Below are 19,977 nucleotides of genomic sequence, written 5' to 3' on the forward strand. Positions count from 1 at the left end.
GCCCAGTCCAGTCTTGCCCGGTCTTGAACGGGCTTAAACGGGCCCGCCCTTGGCCCGGGCTTCGCCCCGCGCTTTGTCCCGCGCGCGTCCCGCGACGCGGGAAGGACCAGTTGATTTATGGTAATTCGAACAGGAGGGCGTGACCGCCGGGGGAAGAGGCACCAGCTGACAGCAGTGAAGGCTGCTGGGCCTCGCAGTCCCCCGGTGAAGCGGCAGGTAGTTCGTGGTCAAGCGCACGCTGGGAGCGTGCAGGCAGTCCGCCGAATGCGGAAATGCTCCCACCAGCGGCGCGACCCCCAAGGTGAGTTTTTGCCAATAATTATCCCTCCTTTAACAACAGGAATCCTCCTTCTGGCAAACTGGCGAGTGGTAAGAACAAGTGAGCGGCACCCGCGGAGCGGGTGTCGCGAAAAGTAAATAGCTGCAGGTGGAGGGCGTGACCGCCGGGGGAAGAGGCACCAGCTGACAGCAGTGACGGCTGCTGGGCCTCGCAGTCCCCCGGTGAAGCGGCAGGTAGTTCGTGGTCAAGCGCACGCTGGGAGCGTGCAGGCAGTCCGCCGAATGCGGTAATGCTCCCACCAGCGGCGCGACCCCCAAGGTGAGTTTTTGCCAATAATTATCCCTCCTTTAACAACAGGAATCCTCCTTCTGGCAAACTGGCGAGTGGTAAGAACAAGTGAGCGGCACCCGCGGAGCGGCACCCGCGGAGCGGCACCCGCGGAGCGGGTGTTGCGAAAAGTAAATAGCTGTAGGTGGAGGGCGTGACCACCGGGGGAAGAGGGACCAGCTGACAGCAGTGAAGGCTGCTGGGCCTCGCAGTCCCCCGGTGAAGCGGCAGGTAGTTCGTGGTCAAGCGCACGCTGGGAGTGTGCAGGCAGTCCGCCGAATGCGGAAATGCTCCCACCAGCGGTGCGACCCCCAAGGTGAGTTTTTGCCAATAATTGTCCCTCCTTCAACAATAGGAATCCTCCTTCTGGCAAACTGGCGAGTGGTAAGAACAAGTGAGCGGCACCAGCAGAGCGGGTGTTGCGAAAAGTAAATAGCTGCAGGTGGAGGGCGTGACCACCGGGGAAAGAGGCACCAGCTGACAGCAGTGAAGGCTGCTGGGCCTCGCAGTCCCCCGGTGAAGCGGCAGGTAGTCCGTGGTCAAGCGCACGCTGGGAGCGTGCAGGCAGTCCGCCGAATGCGGAAATGCTCCCACCAGCGGCGTGACCCCCAAGGTGAGCTTTTGCCAATAATTATCCCTCCTTTAACAACAGGAATCCTCCTTCTGGCAAACTGGCGAGTGGTAAGAACAAGTGAGCGGCACCTTTTATTTGTATAAACATGTAGAATAATTCTGTTATTAATAAAAAATTGAAAAAAAATAAAAAATCATCTTTGGTCTACATGTACTTTCTTCCATTGTGCATCTATGTACCTTCTATGTACTTGGAACTGTGGGTCAATTACTTTTCTCCTGAAAAATCATATCCATTATTTGTCACGAAATACATGTGATATATACAATGTGAAACTGTTAACTTTACATCGTGCTTGTAATAGTGCATCCATTTGAGTATTCATGCTCGCATTTTATAAGTATTTTCTTGTACTCTCCCCAAAACATTTTTCCCTTATATACTGAATGTTCAAACATGTTGAATTCTTCCCGCTTTCACATTGTATATAGCACATGTATTTTGTGACTAATTAGCTTACAATGTTTTTTATGTGTTTCATCACAATGTATATACTTCTCAGAAATAATGATGTCTCAGGTTTATTATGCCAGCTTTAATGGAAAGGGGCGACCACTCGGTCCCCCGAACGTATGGCTGGGTGCCCCGATCCCCCCAAGAAACCATTTTGGGCGGGGGGCGTGGCTCGGCTGGTATGCCCGAAGCGGCGTAGCCGGGGCGCGCCTTTTCCCGCCCAAGAGGGGTTGTCCTAGACACCTACACCGAAGACCACGCCCAGTAGGCGTACCGGAGGAGGGTACACGGCCTCCCGCAGAAGGATAAATAGAGCGGGAATCCGAAGAAGCGACCTCTTGTTACTGTGCTCTGAAGGCTGCACCCTCTCGTTGCTCGTGAGCCCTCGACGGAACAAGCAGCAATTTTGAGAACTTGTAATCTTGTTGTTTTTCTTTCAGTTATTTGGAGTTCGAAGAGTCCAGGACCTCGTTGATCGACTGGGAGCAGAATACTCGAAACCATGGCTGGCAAGAAAGCGGGAAAGGGTTCCGAGACGGATAAGGTGTTACGCCTATTGTCGAACCGGATGGTTTGCATGGACCGAAAACTCGGACAAGTCCAATCCATCGGTAGAGGTTTGGCGGAGGTAAAAAAACAGCTGGCTGCACTGAGCAATCCGGGTCATCCTAAGAAGGTAATAGGCCCGGCCTTGCCGGGAGTCGTCCCCGAGGGTAGAGGGAAACGGGTCAAGAAGAGGGCGGTTTCGGGGGAGGTCCCGGTTCCAGAGGTACCCCCAGTCGCCCCCCCACGCCGGCAGACAACCCGGTACCAAACCCAGATGCGGATCAGCCGATCCCGGTTGTGATTACTCCCGCTAATGATGAGGAAATGCCTCCCGAATTGGCCATCCAGTTGGCAGCATGGCTCAAGAAAAAGGCAGGGGGCGCAGTGGCCCCTGGAGACCCGGCCCAAGAGGCCAGACTACTAATCGAGCAATTGCGGCAGTCGAGAGATGCGGCAAAGACGAATGTTCCTCTTGTTTCCCCACAGGTGGCACCGGTAGGACCTGCAGTTGGTCACGAGAAGACGGCGGGAACAACGGACGAACCGGGTAAGCTCGCTTTGCCAATGGCGGGGGAGGGTTCATTACCCTCGAGGCGGGAGAAGGTGGCACAGCACATCCCTATGGCCACGAAAGAGTTAATATGGGGAGACAAATATGTTAACATGTTTTCATTATTAACTGACCATCGGGAGATGGAATATGCTAAAACCCAGAAGGATTTGTGGCACCCGAGCGTCTGGCGCGCCAAGATGGCGGAATTCAGGGTGGATCAGACAGTAACGAACTGGGTTAAGGCCTTTTCTATATTTACTGCAGTTATGGGGGAATGTAAACCCGAGGTGTTGACTGAATTGTCTTGCTATCAAAATCGTATTATGGATTTTTATGCAATGTATGAGGGGGAGGAATGGAAAGGTTATGACATGAAATTCCCGAAAGCGAAAGAATATGATGCTACTCTGACGTGGGATTGCCTGGACTCGGTGTCATGGCACAAGCAGCTCCTGCCAGGGGCGGCAGGTACATCCTCGCCAGGCGGGAGTGGGTCAGGGGTCGTCCGCCAAAAGCCCGCGGTGCCCTTTCGAGTGGGCGCCGGTGGGGATTACCAGCCTAAGACCGGCGGGAATGGCGGCAAGCGTGGGGTCTGTTGGGGCTTCAATCGAGGCAACTGTAACAGACCGCAGGGAACATGTAGGTTCAAGCATGTGTGTGCGGGCTGTGGGAATTCCTCGCACCCGAAGAGTTCATGTAGATCTAAAAATAGCGGGACGGGAGAAAAAGGAGCGTCCAAGCAGGAGTGAGGTAGAACGTTGTGACCGATTGCCTACACCCGTAGATCTCATGGCTATGACTCCTTGGTTGAACAAATACCCTGATCATGTATCCGCTGGGGTGTTGAGGAAGGGATTCTTACACGGCTTCCGCATCCCGGCGGGGCATTTTCGGGGGGGACTCCTTTTGTAAAAACCAGTTGTCGGTACAGCACAACCCAAGCGTGGCAGAGAGGAAAATTGCAAAAGAAGTCAGCTTAGGGCGAGTGGCAGGGCCTTTTCATCGCCCGCCGGTGGCGGAGTTCATCTGTTCCCCACGTTAGGGGTTGTCCCGAAGAAAGACCCAGGGGAGTTTAGACTTATTCATAACCTGTCTGCTCCAAGGGGTTCCTCGGTGAACGAGGCCATTGACCAGGAAGTTTGTTCAGTGCGGTACGCATCGTTCGATGATGCCGTGGCCATGTTAAATCGCCTGGGCCCCGGGGCGCTGATGGCGAAATCAGATATCGAATCGGCGTTCCGGTTGCTCCCGGTACACCCACAGGATCAGCGCTTGCTAGGTTTCGCATTTTAAGGGAGTTATTACATGGATAAATGCATGCCTATGGGTTGCTCCATTTCTTGTGCCAATTTTGAAATGTTCAGCTGTTTTTTAGAGTGGGCATTCACCGAAGCCACAGGGCATAGGCATGTTATGCACTATCTTGATGACTTCCTGTTCTTGGGAGCAGCCGGCGATACGAAATGTGCGCAGGCGCTGCAGGACTTCTGCATCCTCATGAGGGAGTTTGGAGTCCCATTGGCACCAGGTAAGACGGTTGGACCATCTTCTCTGGGAATTGAGCTCGATTCGGTGGAGGGATGTTTCCGTTTACCGATGGAAAAAGTGGCCAAGTTTAGGGCTTCCTTGACGCAATGCCTGGGCAAGGAGAAAGTGACCCTGCACCAGTTACAACAAACAGTGGGTCAGCTTAACTTTGCCTTGAGGGTGATACCAATGGCCCGCCCCTTCTCACGCTCTATTGCACAAGCTATGGTTGGTCTCAAAGAGGGACACCACCGTACGAGACTGTCGGCAGAGGTTCGCCAGGATACGCGCATTTGGTTGGCATTTCTGGCGGACTTCAACGGTCGAGTCGTGTGGAACAAGCCGCCAGCGTCTTCAGATGAACTAGGTCTGTGGACTGACTCAGCGGGGAGCGTGGGATTTGGCGCCATCTTTGGTAATCGATGGTCGGCGCAAACATGGCCGACGTGGTGGCACTCCAGCGGTCTTACAGGTAACATTGGGTTCTTGGAGTTATTCCCCATTTGGGTTGCTCTGATGGCATGGCCAGACGACTTCAGGGACCGCTCAGTGGTGTTTTGGTCTGATAATATGACTGTTGTCGAATGCATTAACCAACAGGCAGCACGCTGCAAATTGATCTTGAGATTGTTGAAAGAAGTTGTGCTGCTTTGCATGAGACTGAATGTACAGTTCAGGGTGAAACATGTGCCGGGCGTACTGAATCATGCAGCTGATGCACTCTCTCGTTCACATATGCAGGCGTTCAGGGGTTATCTACCTACAGCGGACCTAGTGGCGGCACCATTCCCCGAAGCACTATGGCTAATCGGTGCCCCGGATTACAAGACCTCGTGGCAGCAAGCTTAGCCCCCAGGACAAGGAAGGCATACGAAGGAGCGTTTCGTTCCTATTGCACATTTTTGGGTCCGACAGGGAGTCAGAGCTGGGGTCAGGAGGAATCCTTCCTGGGGTTCCTGGTAGCGCTGCACAGAGAAGGCCGATCAGCGGCAACGGCCAGTAGGCATAGGGCGGCCATTTCATTCATGGCGCAGGTGCATGGCATAAAAGACCCAACGGGTTCCTTTTTGGTTAAGAAGGCCCTTTGCCGCTGGCAGCGCCTCGAGGGTCGCAAGCAAGATGCGAGGCGCCCGATTGGCTTAGACAGGTTGTCTCTACTTGTAGCGAAACTAGACGAGACATGCTCCTCCCACTTTAAAGCAGTTCTGTTCCGGACAGCTTTCGCATTAGCATTCCATGGGGCTATGCGGGTGAGCGAACTGGTCGCAAGGAATAAGAAAGACGTTGAGGGAGGTTTGTGCAGGGATCACGTCCAAATTAGGGGTGATTCGATGGTTGTCTCGATAGCCAGGTCCAAGACCGACCAGGGGGCTTTGGGAAATAGTGTTCACGTGCAGCGCGCGCGAGGGTCCCCCACCTGCCCGATAAAGTGTATAGAGGAATACTTGGCACTAAGGGCGGCTACATGGGGGGGAGTTTGCTGAGGCACAAGGATGGCATCCCACTGACGAGGTTTCAGTTCCAGAGGGTGCTAGCACTGACAATCACTGCTGCGGGCATGGACCCGTGTGATTTTGGGACCCACTCCTTTAGGATAGGGGCTGCTACCGAAGCTACAGCCAGGGGTCAGAGTGCGGAGGAAGTGAAGCAGTTGGGACGATGGTCCTCGAATTGCTTCAAAAGGTATGTGCGATTGCACATGTTGTAAAGTCAATTGACATGCACTCACGCTTCTTGTCTTTTGTTTGAATTACAGTTTTGCGAGCCTGTCACGCGGGGCGGAATTTGCAGTTGACCCAGCACCAGGAGACCAGCGGTCAAGGACCACCGTCTGGAGTGAGAGTGGTATGGGTCGTGGGCCACTCATATGTGAGGCGCGCCGGGGACGTATTCAAAGCAGGTGACGCGACTCACGCAGCTGGGGAATACGGGTACAGAGTGGCCTTCCATGGGAAGGGCGGGCTCTGTTTTGACCAATTCGAATCATTTTTTGAGGGTCTCTTAGGGCCGCAAAGGTCACCGCCATCTGTAGTCATAGTACACCTGGGGGGCAATGACTTGGTGACACTGGGTAGACGAGTGTTGTTTGAACAAATTTTGTCTGCTGTTAGCTGGCTGGCTAAAAGAATCCCGGGGTGCACAATTGCCTGGTCCCACATGATTCCCTGGAGGGTATGGCGGGGGGGCCTTTCGGTGTCAGCACTGAACCATTCGGTAAAAAGGGTTAACAATAAAATTGGTAAATTGTTTCGCTCTTCGCAGCTGCATAGCATTCCTCACGGGTGTATTCGGGGTGATCTCATGTATCTGAATGATGGGGTTCACCTGTCCAGGGAGGGGAATGATTTACTCATAGGAGACTTCATAGCATGGCTAAGGGGTTTGAGGAAGCATGACCTTTAGGAGGAGTAGGGGGGGCCGGATAGTCGGTCAACTATCCGGCCTGTGGCGGTAAGGTCATGATCGGTGAGCAGTAATTTCAAGGTCCCTAGAGGGGGGCTCCACCCAGAATGGATGGGAGCGCCCGGGGGGAGGCGGCCTTTGGCCCCTCCCACGGGGAGGCGGCACCCACTAAGGATGGGTCGCCTAGGGGGAGACGGCCATAGGCCCCTCCCAGGGGGGGAGGCGGCTAGATGCCGCTCCTACTAATTTCCCGGGGGCCGGATATCCGCGACGGCGGATAGAGAGTGTGGGTATGGGGGGGAGTCCACGCTGTCCTTCCTACAGATACCTCACACGGGAACTCGGACGACCTCTAAGATGGCATCGAGTGGAAAGGGGGCCCCCACCACGACAAGGGAAGTTACAGTTGGCAACGACGGTAGAGTCCTCTGCGCATGCGCCACTCACACCGTGAGGGCGAGAGTTTTGGTAGTAGGGATCTGACACCGGTTAAGACCTTGCCGTTGGCCCTTAATGCTAGGATGTACAATTTTAATTTAGAATGTATGCATTTGCAGGATGTTAGACTCGGCTAGGAAACCTTTGTATTAGAGATCTGTTAAGGTTAGCCAAAGAACATGTTTTCATCGAAATGTAATAAATGTAAAATTGTACATGATTATGACACTTTTATTTAATGTTTTAAATTTTGTTTCATATTTTAATAAATACGGCCGGGAGGGTGACTCCCTCCCGCCTTCCAAAAGTTCAACCTGTGTCCGACTTCTCCCATCCTTGGGGATTGTGTTGGGAGGGGGTGGCGGGCATCCCGGCCATATGCACTATCATAACTCAGGCATCTGTCACACGTGACAGGAGCTTTCCTTTCATTCTTCGGTAATTGCCGCATCGCCTTGTGAGTCTTTCAACTCTGGCCCATAGCGCACGTCCTCAGTAACCTTTTCCCGCTGCCTCCGGTATTTAATTATCCTCCGGGAGGGGCCGCGCTTGCAATTCATTTGTTGCTAAGACACCGAACTGTGAGGACCCCTGTCTTCAGATAATTAACCACGCAACTTGTGGCGTAATTGTAATGCTTTTACAGCCACACCACTCCAGTCCTGAAGAAGATCTGCACGGCCGAGGTTGTGAAATTCCCTTGTGCCCTAAGTCGGATCGAAACGTCGACGCTCTTGGATAGACCTAGACTTACCCTTTTGTCTCCTCTATCATGCAAATTTTGAATTTTATTCTGCAATTTTACATATGACTTAAATTGTGTACAAATACATGTGGAGCTAGGCTGCTTATGACGATGAATGACAACCGATCATAGTGTTTTTAAAAATAATACGCATCTCCTATTTTCTCCTATGACATTGATTTCTTTCCTTCTTAACACTGAGCACTCCTCATCCTATTAGCACCTTCCCCCTTTTGGTTGCAGCCTTTACCTAACCGGTAATTCTTGAATATTACCTGTCTCTTGAATATTACTTGAGTGTTTACCAGAAAAACTAGTACATTAAATTACTTTGGTGAACATATATTTTTTGGTCTGTTTTGTCTGTTTATCCTTATGTATAACTGAGTTTTTGAAATGTACAAGCAGATATAAACCAGGCTTTCCTGTAGTACCAGACGTCTGTATACCAGGCTGTGTTGGGAGTGCAAGCACCCCAATTAGATGAATATTTGAATAGACTGTCGATCCCCAGACTTAACCCCCTTCAGGGACATACACCAGATGAAACCCTGACCATTGGCTTCATGATTGACTAGATCACGTGCAACAAAACTCCTGGGATGCACAGGTTCCCGGTAGACTTTTACTTCACCTACAGAGCAACCCTCACTCCAAACCTACTCCAAATGTACCAACAGGTCCGGCAGGAAGGCACATTGCCGGGATCCCTATGGGAGGCTATGATATTGGTCCTGCCTAAGCCCAACAAGGACCCCCTGGAGCTACGCTCCTACTGGCCACTGTACACCGACCACTAGATTCGCAGGAATGTCCTTGCAAACAGGTTGCTTCCCTGCCTCTCTACATTGGCACCAAGACCAGAATGGTTTCGTACCTGGGAGAAAAATGTGTCTAAACCTATGACCCCTCTGCAGCTGATGGAAAAGAATCTTCAAGAATTTGCCTCCATAAACAGCACTCTCAAAAGATATAGAGAAGGCCTTCGACACCCGGAGTAGTTTTATTTAACGAAAGTGCTGATGTGCATGAAACTAGGTGCAGAAATACTGCACTGGATAAATCGCTGGCCTGCATCCGGACAGGCAGAGATCTCAGTTTCTTTTGAAGCATGTGGCAAAGATCCCCGCTGTCGATTACTTTCGCCCTAGTCATGGACCTGTTCGCTGGCTTGTTTCGTTCACAGCACCCAGCAGTCGGCATACCAAGTGGGCCAAATTGGGAGGTCATTTCACTGTATGCTGATGATGCATTTGTGTACCTCAGGTACGTGTATGCGTATCTACTGCAGGTGATGGAGGTTCTATATGATTTTGGTAGGGATTCTGGACTGAGGCTAATTTGGACCAAATCTAGCTTATATCCCATGCGCAAACTCACAACTTAGAACAGGAAGTGCTGCCCCAATTAGCACTGGGTTGGCACCTTGACATCTTCAGGTATTAAGCGGTGAACTTACCACACTGACGAAGAACCTATACAGGGGAACTTAGATGATGTTCAATGTTTGCATCTCCCTGTCGTTTTGGGGCTCCCTGCCACTATCAACCCATGGGTAGAGTGGAAGTTGCAAAAATGCTGTTAATACATTTATACTGCTTCTCGGCCCCTCTAGTTTACCTGCCCCAACGCTTTTTCAGGAAATTGGACTCTGTTTCTGTTTTTATGGAGTTAATCTGGGGAGCGGACAACAAGAGAGTCGTGCTTCGCAAACTTTACTCTACCTTGGAACATGCTGGGTGGATGTACATTTAAAAGACTGAAGAACTACAAACTACTGTGTGACTTGGAAGATGATTATTTCTCAATACAGCCCTTGTTTGTGATCTCGTTACAGTTCTCACATTTTCACCCGCACTAGAAGAAATGGGAGCCTGGAGTGTCTGATCACAGAAACTCATTTACATACAAAGGGGGGTGAAAGCTTGTTCACAACGCACAGCACAACGTGTTTATGTAAAGGTTTGTACATTGCACACGGATTGTGATACAGGTATCAGTGTGAGTGTTGTATGGCAGCAGCGAGCAGTCTTAGTTGCTGAGATATGAATCTGTGACGGGTGCATCTTTAGCTCTTTCCACTGTTTGAGACTGAGAGGGTGGCAGTCTCAAATTCTTGTGGCACAGATCCCAACAGCTTAACTCATAATCTTTACTTTTTGCATCTACAGTTGGTGCAGATGCCACCCAAGAGAGTAACCTTAGTGTGCTTTCTGGAGTCAGCTTGCTTTGATTTTCCCAAACTTTGGTCAGCAAAGGTAAATGTGTCTTCTACCAAGTGTTCTTAGCACGCTTTTGGTAACGTGGCTTGAGCAGTATGGCCTAAGGCACGCTCAAAGGTAAAGAAAAACAGTGGAAGTCACAAATTTCAATAGTTTATTAAAAAAAGACAAGGAATTTTAAGATTCAAACCAAGTTTAGATCAAAAAGAATATTTAATAATTATTCAGAAGCAAAATCTAAAGGTGGGCTGTGATTTAAGGATTACTAATTAGCAAAACCACTGTCAAAACCAAATAATAAGGTAAATGAATTAAAAAAAAGCAGATCCACTGAATCAATCAGGAAGTCACCTACAAAATTGTAGCTGACTTTGGTAGCTATGCTCGAGAGGACAAAGATACGTTTAGTTTCTGGTGATGATTAACACTGGAATTTGAAGCAAGGTTTTTGGCTGAATCAGTCTCAGACGGTGACGAGCTGCACAGAAGTGGCTTGAAGTGCAAAATTCCCACAGAGTAGAGTTGGGCTGGCAAGTTGAACCTGAATCCACGGCCATCAAAATGCGGGAAACTTCAAGCAGTTACAACAGCTGCAAATTCTTCGGCGCTTCCAAGTTATGGAGATGGTTCAAGGTTGATGATAAGAGCCAAAGCATGGAACGTGGCAGGCCTGAGGCATGGTTAAGGGGATAGCAGGTTCCATTTGAAACAAAAAGAAGATGGAAAGAGGCCACTCGTGTGGATCTTTGTAATACGAGGCTGTGTCCTTTTGGAACAGAAGTCTATTTAGGATGGGGCCAAGAATGGTTTGCATATGGCTGACCTTGTCTGTAGTTACACAAAGACTAGAGAATGATGTGGCGGGATGGTGCCGAGATTAACTACCAGTCCATCCATCACCTTTAGTTTTTCTCAATGATCACCCCTACGTGGCACATGCATGAGCAGACGTTGGTCCCTTAGAGACCTACGACAAAGGGAATCCTGCTGCAGCCCCCTGGTGAGGCTCATTAAGGTTGGAAACAGTTTGAGGTTACATGCATTCCAGACCCTTTGGGGCGTGGCCTCAAAGTTCAGGATCCAATGGACTTTGTGGGTCAGTCATTGCTTATAAACATGACAAAACAAACAGTAGGGGAGGGCTAGAGGGACGTTTAAAGACCGATGCCTAAGTAATGTCCCCCAGAGGACTAACTTATACACAAAGAACGTAGGGGTCTAGGAGCTAAACCAGAAAAGTGTTTGCTACTGTAAAACCTATGTCTAGTTAGTACTATAGGAATACAGAGAGTAACAGACCAAATCGCCAATAAATGAAACACCTGTAATCGTGAGTCACCCCAGTTGTTTTGGATTCCCATCAAAGTCTTACAAGATCAATATTATCATTTGGTAATCCCTGGCGGGTATTGTGTCTCCTGACCATTGAGATCACAAGCATACCCTCTCGGATGGTTCGGGGTAGCGACCACAATCACACAGGTATCACAAATGCTGTTGATTCAGTGGGAAAAGTGCAGTGCAAAAAGAAAGAGTGGTGATTTAAAATAGGATAGGGAACTAACAGAAAAACTTTTAATAGGCGTTGGCCCCTTCCTGATTAAAAACAAGAACAGACTGGCAAAATTATCGCATTGATAACAAATATCTGCGAGGAGACCAACATGTTTCAGCCTTTAAGGGAGTTACCTCTGGCTTTCTTCAGGGTCTCTGTTCTAGGTTGTGCTACTTATAAACACTCAGGGAACAGAACACTCTGAATGGAATGAGGCCACAAATAGTAACAAAGGAATGAGGTTAATTCAAGCATTTCCATCCCTCGCTGTGTTCTTTTCTGAGTAGACAGTTTGTTGGACAATCAATGGAGTGGAGTCTTTGTGGCTGCTTCATGTAAATGTTTTGCGAGGCTGACAGTAAGCACCTTTTATTCTACCACATTGTCTCTCCTATGTGGTAAGGTTACATTTACAACTGAAGTTTTTGTCACATTGAGAGCACAGATCATTTTCTTTCACGTTGTGGGTTCTCTTTTGTTGAATCAACCTGAATCTCCAGCAGACACTTCCCAGGCATTTAGAACAATGACAAGGTTTTCCAGGTAAGTTCTCGCAGGTTGAGTGAGACCAGATTTCCGGCTGAAACTTTTCCAGCATTCAGAGAGCTAAGAAGGTTTTTCCCCAGTGTGAGTTCTCTCATGTGTAGTTAGAGTTGCTTTATGACTGAAGCTTTTCTGGCATTCAGACCACTGATACGGTTTATGCCCAGTGTGGGTTATTTCATGTACAGTAAGGCTGGATTTCCGCCTGAAGCTTTTCGAGCATTTAGAGCACTGATAAGGTTTTTGTCCAGTGTGAGTTCTTTCATGCACAGTAAGGTTGGATTTGCAACCGAATCCTTTCCAGCATTCAGAGCACCGATACGGTTTTTGTCCAGTGTGGGTTCTCTCATGTCTAATGAGACTTTCTTTCAATCTGAAGCTTTTTTGGCATTCAGAGCACTGATACGGTTTGAGCCCCGTGTGGGTTCCTTCATACACAGTAAGTTTGGATTTCCAACTGAATCCTTTCCGGCATTCAGAGCACCGATATAGTTTTTGTCCAGTGTGGGTTCTCTCATGTCTAGTGAGACTTTCTTTCAATCTGAAGCTTTTTTGGCATTCAGAGCACTGACACGGTTTGAGCCCAGTGTGGGTTCTTTCATGCTTAGTAAGGTTGGATTTCTGACTGAATCCTTTCCGGCATGGAGAGCACTGATAAGGTTTTTGCCAAGTATGAGTTCTCTCAGGGTGAGTGAGAGTTATTTTATGACTGAAGCTTTACTGAAATTCAGAACCCTGATACGGTTTGAGCCTAGTATGGATTCTCTGATGTACATTTAAACCCGATTTCTGATAGAAACGTTTCGGCATTCAGAGCACTGATACGGTTTGAGCCCAGTATGGATTCTCTGATGTTGAGTTAAACCGAATTTGTAATAGAAACCTTTTTGGCATTCAGAACACTGATACGGTTTATGCCCAGTGTGGGTCCTTTCATGTTTAGTAAGGTGGCCTTTTTGATTGAAGCTTTTACAGCATTCAGAGCACTGATACGGTTTATGCCCAGGATGGGTTCTTTCATGTACTGTAAGGCTGCTTTTCTGACTGAAGCTTTTACAGCATTCAGAGCACTGATGTGGTTTATGCCCAGTGTGGGTTCTTTCATGTACAGTTAGAATGGATTTGCTACTGAAGCTTTTACAGCATTCAGAACACTGATAAGGTTTTTGTCCAGTGTGGGTTCTTTCATGTAAAGTGAGATTGTGTTTGCTACTGAAGCTTTTACAGCATTCAGAGCACTGATAAGGTTTTTGTCCAGTGTGAGTTCTCTGATGTTTAATCAGACTACCACTAAAACTGAAGCTTTTTTGGCATGAGGAGCACTGATATGGTTTTTGTCTAGTGTGGGTTCTTGCGTATATAACGACACTAGATTTATGACTGAAGCTTTTCTGGCATTCTGGACACTGATAGGGGTTATGCTCAGTGTGGGTTCTTTCATGTACCGTAAGGTTATATTTGCGAGTGAAGTGATGTCTACCGCTTTGCCTTCACCATTCTACACAGTTTCATGTCTATTGATTTTGTATCTTTTCTAATGTAATTTTAACTGAATATTGTATAACAAAAAATAATCACCAAAAAAACAAATCAAAATAGAAGAAAAAAAGAAAACAAAAGTCTATATATATATATATATATATATATATACAAAAAGAAGAATAAAATCTTATCAGAAATATCTAATGTTCATTGGTTTTGTACACAGTTGGACTTTATATATCATTTATATTTGGTCAACAATATCTTTTGTTTTCACTTTAGAAAACTGTAAAACAATTAGTTTAATTATTTTTGTCACTTGGCTATAGACCTTTCCCAACCCTACTTCTTCCCTATGTATAGCAAGTGCAACAGTACTATATAGGGGTCCCCTTTTTCCAAATATATATTTGCAAGTGAAGCCTCTCTGGCATTCAGGACACTGATAGGGTTTTCGTCCAGAGCTAGTTTTCTCATGTTTAGTGAGGTGGGATTGATAACTAAAGCTGTTCTCACATTCATTGCTCTTATTCGGGTTGTTTGTTTCTCCAAGTTGGGTTTGTTCCTGGATACATGCCATCTTAAGACTGAATCTGATTTCGGATCGTGTACTTGTTTATATTACAACTCAACATTAACTTCCTACCTCTAAAGGCACCGATCTAACTTTCACTGAGGAGCCCCTTGTATTGATTAAGAGGTCTCTCATGGATTCATTTTCTCCAAGTTATGTCCGGGTAAATTCTCTCTAGTTTAATTAGTCTCATTTAGTGATTCTAGTTTATCACATTTGATTTAGGAGTTTTAAAAGCACTGATAAGGTCCTTGGGGTTTAGTGTTTGCCTGTTAGGTATGTTTGTTCATACAAGTAATGATAGATGATTAGGGCATGCCAGGGTGGGTTATGAATTATCAACAGCGTAACACTGGCCCCTTTTATACTTTCTGTCAGTATATGCTTTTTTGCTAAGTGGCTAAGACAGGTACATGATCCACTTTGGAGGTACAGAACACTCTGAAACCACTCGGATCAACCCAAGAGTTGGTGGGGGAAAGCTTTGTATATTGGAAATGATAATCCAGCATCTTTGCTGTAACGACATCTGAGAAAGCGTATTTACATTGACTTCCTTTTAAACAATCTTTTTTCTCCTCTCGTCTCCAGGAGACAGAGACAAAAACTTGCGCTTGTAAACCGAGGATATTAGTCTTTCTGACGGTTCTGTCACATCACATCACATCTACGGATACTGATCTGTTGGGGAGGGGTTAGGTCTCCAAAGCATTTTTCATAAGCCATCAAACAGATTTCACAGCACTGAGCTTTCTCAAGTGCACTGGGTGGGGATCAATTGTGGCCAATGTTCTCCTCAATCTCAGTTACTGACACTTGGTAAACATTTATGATCATTTTACTTTAGGGATTTCACAACTTTCACATTCACCAGTTTCTTCCACTCCAACATTCTCACCATTCCTGCCACATAGAATGTGTTACTTCTCTAGAGCTCGAGAATGTCTTTACTTTCCTTGAAGTATTCCTTTTCGTTGTATTTCAATAAATTTAAACCTTCTTTTTTGTCTTCATGCTTCTGTCACCTGTAGAAATGGGGTCAGAAATTGTAAATGAACACAAGGAAAAAATATTTGTGACCTTATACTTTGCACAAAGAAAGTATTAACAAAAACAAGATAGGAAATCAGTTTGAGTTGCATTTCTGATAGTGGCGAAACAGAGACCTTGGGATCACTGGAAATCAAGGATGTGAGAGCAAAAGAAGTGAATATTTAAGAAAGAAACACAGATTCTCAGAAGCAGACAACACTATCAAATTGCAACTTCTGTGGCAACCGCTGGCGTCATAGTGAGATATTTGTAATACTTTGAATGAATTATTAGATGTTATTTACTCCCCTGCCAACCTAGACTGATAATCAAATCCTTTTTCCAGTGATCTAGGAAGGGACATTTTATTGAACAGCACAACAGTAAAGGAAACAAAAAAGGGTAAAGAAAAGAAAAACACAAAACAGAGGAAAGAGGAAAGAGAAAAAAAGGCTATCTTCCACTTTCACCTCAGGGGTCTGGCTCAGGAAACTCTGCGGCAGATGCTTGTAAACACATACGTTACTTCTAACACAGTGCCCCCAAGGTCAGCACCAGGAGCAGCTTCACCGGTCACACCACCCTAAAGCAATCCCACATGTACTGTGTCTTTTGCTTGTAGTAGACAAGTCAGAAAAGGGTAGGATGGGAGGACGCAAAGAGATGAAAGTCAGATCCAGAGATGAAAGATGCCGAAAGAACAAACAGAGGGAGCGAACTTAGCCCAGGGGCATCAAGGTGCTCCGGATAGGGATCATGATCAGGGGTGTCCATAGATACAGGGATTACAGATTCCTATTGGTAAAGAGCCAGGTCTTCAAGGCGTTACGGAATGAGGAATAAGTTTGCAGAATCGAAATTGAAAGAGGAAGGGAGTTCAACAGCCAGCGAAAAGGACCTCCCCCCATCAAGATTTCCTGAATCTAGGCACAGTCACCAAATTCTTGCTGGAAGATCTTAACTGCTTACCAGGGACATATCACCAAAACAGTTTTTTAATGCCTTCTGATCACATATTGTAAAAGACCTTGTGCACCAAACACAGGACTTTAAACTCAATTTTCCGACCCAAAGGAAGCCAATGAAGGTTCTTGATGGTAGCTGCAACAGAGTAGAATTTAGGAAGGCCCATCACCAGCCTGCCAGCAGCATTCTGCACAAGTTGGAGACGGTGTAGGAGACTGTTCTATTTATTTGGGGGCCCAAGGAGAGGGAGGTATCAACTCTGATGTCTTGATTTTTGGCACTGAGGCCAGGGCCAGGGCAAGATCCAAGCGCATCTGGCCACCAGGCCCTGGAACAAATCTCCTGATTGTCTCCGAAAAGTAAAATCTCAGTTTTATCCCCATTGAGTCTTAGATAGTTCTCTACGATCCATGAAGCTACCGCCTGCATGCAGCTTTTAAAATTTGCTGCTGAAGCTTCAACACTCTCAGTGATGCTAATCACGATTTGAGTGTCATCAGCATAGGATAATACTTCTAGGCCAAAAGATCTTACAACCCTGGCAAGCGGGGCTACATAAAGGTTAAAAGGGTTGGACTCAATGAGGATCCCTGGGGAACTCCGCAGAATAGCCGTTTAGGAGCAGAAAGGAATTCACCCATTGTAACTCTTTGAGCCTGTTCCGTGAGGAAAGTTGTAAGCAAAATAAGGGCGGAACACTCAATCCCTATTTCCCGGAGCCTCCCAGCCAATCTAAGGGGAGAGATAGTATAGAAGGCTGCCGTTAGGTCCAGAAGGGTCAGTAAGGTGGTGTGACTTGTGTCGACCTGTTGTCGAATGTTGTTAAAAACAACGGTTAACGCCGTCTCCCTACTGTGCTCACTTCTGAACCCATGTTGCGAGCCATCGAGCAACTGATGATCCTCCAGATAGGTGCTAAGATGGAGGTTCAGGTAGTTCGCCAAGATTTTAGCTGGCACGGGCAACAGGGAAATAGGCCGGTAGTTCTTTAGTTCTGCCGGCTCTAGAGAGGGCTTCATTAAGAGAGGTTTAACCATGGCTGTTTTGCAGGCAGTGGGATACTGGCCAGAAGTAATAACTTTGGGCTGGACTGTTCCCATGAGGCACAGGGTCAGACTGATTTGCATATGACCATGTCTGAACTGGGGTGGCAGAGTGGGATAAAGAACGGTGATGGATCAAACCCAGATCTGTTGACTGAGTGTGAGTGTTTGATTGGTTCAGATGCTCCGTCCATCATCACCCCCTTTTGTACCAGAAGTAATAACGGCATTAAGAACTACAGTCAAAGTAGGAACAATAGCCTCCATTCGTAGTTTCAGGATCTTCAGGGGACAGGCCTCCGTGGGGGAGCCAGATCTAATTCCCCTTAACATCCGCTCCATGTCTTCTTGAAGTATGGGGTGAAAGGTGCTCAATCATCAATCCTTTGGAGGAGCTACCAGAGAATCCGAAGGACTATCGGCCTTTGACCCTCCGACATTCGATATCTCCAGGGAGGAATATATGTCCTTGATTTTGTCATACAAAAGCATGCCTTTTTATCACATAGTTCCTGGGAGACCTCGGTGTTCGCAGAAGCCGAGGGGGCTAGGAGGGAATTAATCACAGTGAAGAGTTCCCTCTGGGATTTGATGGATTCCGGCATCTTGGAATAGTAGATAACTTTTTCCTCATTAATAGCTAGCCTGTATTCCTTCAATCTGAGTTTATGCAGGTCCCTTTTGGCTGGGATAAGCTCACAGCGCGATATTTTTTCCTGCTGTTGGCATACCTGCCTAAGGTTTCTCAATCTTTCGGTGAACCAGGGCGCCGAAGGGCGTTTTCTGGCCACATAATGCTCCTTAAGAGGTGCAAGAGAGTCCAGAGCCGCCAAGAGCCAGTTGGAAAAATCATCATAGATTGAGTTAACAACCAGGCAGCAATAATTGCTAAACTTAATTAGAAGACCCTCCTTATTTATGCAGCTATGGTTTCTCTTCATCTCCACCCTGTTTTTAAAATTAGGATCTGGGTGGGATTCTGCAATTCGCAGAAAAAATGGAATGGCATAATGATGAGACCAAGGGAGTGGCATAGGATCATTCATCTCTATCCTCGGATCGTAAGAGAAGATCCCATCCAGAATGTGTCCCGCCGTATGAGAGGGGCTCCTCCCCAGCTGAGGAAGGTCGCAGGAGTCCATAGCTTCCAGGAAAACCTGCATTTCAGAGCAGAGTTTTCTCCAAATGGAAGTTAAAATCACCCAAAAGAGTGACATTGGATCTAGCCAAATAAGGCACAATCCGATTGCTGAAGTCCTGATTAAACATTCCTCTGGGTCCGGGAGGCCGGAAGGTGACCACTCCCACAAAACTATCAGTGGGTAGGATCTTAAAGGAGAAATATAGGGCCTGATAGGGATCTGAGGGAGTGGTGAGGGCCTCTGTGAAGCACGAGAAGGTGTCTTTATAAAGTACTCCCAAACCCCCCCATCCTTCCTGGACAGAGCATACCCTGAGGGGATGGCCTCCACCAGGTCAGGCCCTGAGCAATCTCTAGCCCAGGTTTCAGTAATAAATACCCAATCAGGCCTACGGAAGGAGACAAAATTATTAAATTCTGCCCTATGTTCAATCAGAGATCAGGCGCTCAGGAGAAACCCTGAAAAGGACTGTTTCATGGATAAGGGTAGGGCTGACACGTCACCTTGGGTTTTTTAGCTACCGCAAATGGAATGACTGTCTTACCTTCATATAGCCCAATGCTCACAGTTCATCGACCTGCAGTGCACATCCTTCTGTCATTGAAGCTCCAAGAGCTGTCCTCTTGCGTAAACAAGGGGTTTATCAGGATCTACAATAAAAAGGCCAGCGTCCCTGATACAAGGCGTAAACTTGGCACGGACGGGCACAGACAGGCGTGTCTTTGGCACGCCTGCTGCGTGCGTTTGCAGCGCGTCTGGCCTGGCATTCAGATTAAATAGCTGGGCTAGTCAGAAACAACTAGAGCACTGCCCATTGATCTGGGACAGGAAGTGGAGTAGAGAAGCAACAATGAAACACTCACTTCCTTCCACACAATTGGCGAGCCGTGGTGGACCGGCGAAGGAGCAAAAGACCCTCACAAGCCCCCCACCCCCTGAGATGAAGAAAAAAAGCAGGAGTGCATATAACAGTTTTTAAAATATTGCCCCATTAGAACGCACACAATGATTCAATGATATTTTTAAATCACAGTCAGTTGCTAAACTCAGTAGCTGCGCAACAGCATGGCACCTCTAATCAGGGTGAACCATCATCACTTGGTGTAGAGGAGGAGACAAATGTGATAATAGTTAAGGAACTGCTAGGTAAAACTGACCTAAAAAGGAACTGGACCTGCACTGCACCCCCCCAACATGTTCCAGGCGGAATGTGGCTCCACCAGGTGATTATCAGAAGTTTGATAACAACAAGAATAGTGCACAGAGGGAGTAATAGAGTTATAGGAATCCTTACCTGACAATTATTTTCTTTGTTTCCCAAGGGTGGCAGCCACGCTGCACTGACTGCCATCCCAGAATACCTTAAAAGGAAGTAAAGAAATAATTTTGCATCAGATGACAATCACACTTCATCACATTTTACAAATAACCGTCCTGGATTTACAAAACAACCAAGCACAGGGAGAACCAGGGGCTGACTTCAGCCTCCTTTCACAGCTACTGCTGTGAATG

At 47.3% G+C, this 19,977-nt stretch overlaps 1 pseudogene; it reads right to left on the minus strand.

Annotated features, from left to right (window-relative positions):
- Nucleotides 1–11,865: 11,865 nt before the first annotated feature.
- The window catches only part of LOC147659233 (uncharacterized), a 32,183-nt pseudogene continuing 24,071 nt past the window's right edge, over nucleotides 11,866–19,977 (minus strand).

The sequence above is a fragment of the Lissotriton vulgaris genome, unplaced genomic scaffold (assembly GCF_964263255.1).
Source record: "Lissotriton vulgaris unplaced genomic scaffold, aLisVul1.2 SCAFFOLD_1719, whole genome shotgun sequence".
Lineage (NCBI taxonomy): Eukaryota > Metazoa > Chordata > Amphibia > Caudata > Salamandridae > Lissotriton > Lissotriton vulgaris.